At 26.9% G+C, this 4,508-nt stretch overlaps 1 pseudogene; it reads left to right on the top strand.

The window, feature by feature from the left end:
- The first annotated feature begins 1,196 nt into the window (after positions 1 to 1,196).
- On the top strand, positions 1,197 to 2,676 carry LOC101490032 (serpin-ZX-like; annotated as a pseudogene).
- The last annotated feature ends 1,832 nt before the right edge of the window (positions 2,677 to 4,508 follow it).

The following is a 4,508-nucleotide window of genomic DNA, read 5'->3' as shown; positions in this document are numbered from 1 at the left end:
AATAATTTTCCAAAACAAGCATGAGGACGTTGTTATAATAACGTGTCAAAATAAACGTGTTCCAGATATTTTGCTGATAAAATAACAATGTATTTCCTTAACAACTTCCTCTTATCTAACTGTATCTTTTTTCTCCAATGTAATGTGTTTTATTTTAGTTTATTAATAGTATTTTGATTTTTTTAATTATTTTTACTTTATTAAATAATCAATAACTCAATTGTTAATAAAATAATATTAAGTATTAATTTATCAGCAAAATACGATTGAGTTGTCAAAATAATATATTATGTTATTTATTTTTGCACTCAAAAACGTTAACTTTGATATTTTGTTTGATTTTATTATTAAAATTTAATATTTTTTAAATATTATTATTTTATTTTATTTTAATTTTTTTGTTTATGGGCAAAATGTTAGGGACATGTTATTTGTTTTTTACACGGTATTATAACAACTTCCTCTTATAACAATTTCCTCCTATTTATTTTGGCACATTATTATAACAAATTCCTTCATATTTTTTTTTAAGTTGTGGTATTTTTTCTTTAATTTAATGTGGTTTGTTTGTTCAATTTAATTAATTTTATTAATATAATTTATTTTATTAGTATTTATTAATGTATTTTATTTAATTAATAGAATTTTTTATTAATTAAAATATTTAAAAATTCAAAAAATTATTAACACTTAATTTTTGATAACTCAGCTCTATTTTGCTGGTGAATGAACGCTTAGTATTATTTTGTTGACAATTGAATGATTGATTATTTAATAAATAAAAAATAATTAAAAAATCAAAATACTATTAACAAAATACTATTAATAAAACACTTTACATTGGAGAGAGAAAAAAAATGCAGTTAAACAAAAGAAAATTGTTAAGAAAATACATTGTTATTTTATCTGCAACACGTTTATTTTGACACGTTATTATACCAACGTCCTCCTATTTGTTTTGATAAATTATTATAACAACTTCCTCTTTGACACATTATTATAACAAGTTTCTCCTATTTTTTTTATCTAATAAATAAAAATTAATGAAAATAATAATAACAATAAAATATAAAATATGAATGATCAAATTTTAAAAAAAAAATACCACCATGAATAAATCTGCGAGATTTGCTTTCTATATAAAATACTGCAATCCTATAAATTCAACATCATATTCTCTTTAGGTCTTCCACAGAATAGTGACTCTAAAACTTGCACTCTACAGTCTACTCTACATAAGCGCGCAGTCGAAAAAACCCATAAGAATAAGAACAATGAGTTTCTCCGGCAAATCAATCGCCAACCTAACCAAGGTTTCCATGAACATCACCAAGCATTTGTTCTCCAAAAAAGAATTTCAAAGAAAGAATATTGTGTTTTCGCCGTTGTCGATCCAAACTGTGCTAAGCATCATCGCCGCTGGTTCTGAGGGTCCCACACAAAAACAGCTTTTCTCCTTCCTCCGATCATCTTAACTCCTTATCCTCTCACCTTGTTTCCTCTGTGCTCTCTGATGCCGCTCCTGCTGGAGGACCACGTTTGTCTTACGTCAACGGTGCTTGGGTTGAACAATCTCTTTCTGTTTATCCTTCTTTCAAAGAAATTCTTGTTACCGATTATAAAGCCACTCTCACCCCAGTCGATTTCGTCAACAAGGTATGTAAATAATATTTTTTTTCTCCACAACAATGCCATGGTATTTTTATTACTATTAGAGTTAAATTTATTATTATTATTATTATTAGTATTAGAAATTTTTTAATTCTTCTATTGAGATTCAATTTATCTTTTTTACACTATTAATTTTTAGATTTGATATTGTTTTAAAGGGGGAGAAGAAGTGAATTTATGGGCCGCAAAACAGACAAATGACCTTATAGATTATATTATATCACCGACGTCACTTAATAGTTTAACTCGTCTCATTTTTGCAAATGCTTTATACTTCAAAGGAGTTTGGGATCAAAAGTTTAATGCTTCGAAAACAAAAGATTATGATTTTCACCTTCTTGATGGTAGTTCGATCAAGGTTCCCTTCATGACTAATTCGAATAAGCAGTATATCAGTGTTTTCGACGGGTTTAAAGTCCTTGGTCTTCCTTATAAGAAAGGTAAAGATAAACGTCAATTTTCTATGTACTTTTTTCTTCCCGATGCAAAAGATGGGTTAATAGCTTTGATTGAGAAGTTAACTTATGAATATGAGTTCCTGGAACGAAAGCTTCCTCATCAAAAAGTAAAAGTAGGCGATATCAGGATTCCAAGGTTCAATATTTCTTTTGAACTTGAAACTTCTAGTGTGTTGAAGGAGTTAGGAGTGGTTTTACCTTTCTTACCGGGAGGTTTGACAAAAATGGTGAACTCTCCAATATGGATTGACGGAATTTTTCACAAGGCATTCATTAAAGTAAATGAAGAAGGCACTAAAGCTGCCGCAGTAATCGGATTACATGGATCGTTTGGGCGTACTTCGGACTTTGTACCACCTGACTTTGTAGCTGACCATCCTTTTTTGTTTATGATCAGAGAAGATTTGACTGGAACGATACTCTTTATTGGACAAATGTTGAATCCTCTTGACAAGTGATATTAACATTTTATACGGGAATCAATTAGAAGCAATGTATTTTTATTTTTGAGGCTAAATTACATTCGTGGTCCTTAACTTAATTTCAAGTAAGGTATTAGTCTTTTATTTTTTTTTTTTCGATTTGGTCCTTTATTTTAATTTTAAGTGACAATTTGATATTTTATGTTTTAAAAATTTCAACAATGTTATCCTTTTCTATACAAAAATTCAAAAAAAATTTCAAAGAAAACTCATAAAGTTAATTATATTCTTCAATATAATACGAATTTCATCAAATTCATAACGCAAATCTTTAAAAAAACTCATATTTTCATACTTTATTTGATATTGTTAGGAATAAAGGACTTAATCGAAAAAAAAAGATAAAGGACTAAAACGTTAACTGAAATTAAGTTAAGGGACCACAGGTGATATTTAGCCTTTTTTTTTTTTATATGAAGATGATTTACATGATTGAAGTGTAAATCAAATAGATTAAAACTGTCTTTGTGGTTGTTTTTCTTTCGAGACTAATTTAAGTGTTGATATGATTTTAATCGAGGTTCATTATAATTTACATAGAAAATCAATAATAAATAAATTATCGAATATTTCAGTCTTAATTCACATTATTAGAAACTAACTTTCTTTACCATATATAGCATAATTCACAAAGGTTTGAGTAGTTTAATCATAAAATCGGAATTTTACGATTGTTTTGGGTTGAATTTAAATTATGTCTACGTTATCAAAATCTTATTATTTAACTGACACCTCGTAGACATAAAATATTTACCATGATTTTAAGTGAAATTTTATATAATTGATAATCACATACTTTATTTTTATTATAATATATAAGTTAGGTAGAAATTATTAAAATTGTAACATTTTTTCCTACGTATATTAAAATATTTTGAAACAATGTTTATGGTAAATACATGCATAGATAACTATTAAAAGAAAAAGACAAAAAAAATCATTTATTAGATTGATTAATTGTTATTTGTAGATTACACACATGCTAAATATATGTGTCAACGTAATAATGATAATAAAAATTTACAAAAGTTGTATATTGATTATTTTTAATATCTAAATAAGCATTTAAAATTATTTGAATATTTTATCAATTATATTGTTAATTTTTACAAATATATTTTTGTTTCAATATTATTTATTTATTTTTATTTAAACCTTCTAAATTTGTCTGTTTGTAATTGATTATTGGTTTTAACTTGTGGTGATGATGTTCTTATATTCAAGAAGTTACGATATAATTATTTAAATATAATTAAAATATTGTGATCTATTTATGTGGAATGTGTTGAGACAAAATATCTCAAATGATTTTAATGATAACAAAATTACTTAAAAGATTATGATTGTGGTTAATGACTAATATGTGCTTTTGAGTGTATTCATATAAGAAAATAGGTTATTAATCACTAAGGCAAAAAGGAGAAAAATCTGAACAAATTTGAAGGACTGAAATTCTTGAGGATAGCCTCGTGAAGAGGATGGAGCCTCAAATCTGCACATACTTGTCCTCTCCAGAACATATGCTTTTATTCATTAAAGAAATGCACAACAAAGTCAAACAATGAATAAATAAAAGTATTTGAAATAAAGAAGTTAGAAGGCCAAAAGGAAAAGGACAAGAATAACTAGATCTAAGTCTAGAGGATGACATAATAGGCTGAGGATGGTTCTGCAAAGTTGAAAGCAACCCATCAAGCATGTGCAAAGGCTAAAATCAGACAATTTATTGTGCTTGCACGAATTAATACATGAAGAAGTCAAGTTAAAGAAAGGTAACAACAAACAAGCTAAAAATAGAAGATCACATGTGAAAGCAGATATCATTCTCGGACTGAGGATGACAGTCCGATGTAAGAGGGTGTCAACGTAATAATGATAATAAAAATTTACAAAAGTT

Source organism: Cicer arietinum, chromosome 3 (assembly GCF_000331145.2).
Source record: "Cicer arietinum cultivar CDC Frontier isolate Library 1 chromosome 3, Cicar.CDCFrontier_v2.0, whole genome shotgun sequence".
Lineage (NCBI taxonomy): Eukaryota > Viridiplantae > Streptophyta > Magnoliopsida > Fabales > Fabaceae > Cicer > Cicer arietinum.
This window is presented reverse-complemented; position numbering and strand designations above follow the sequence as displayed.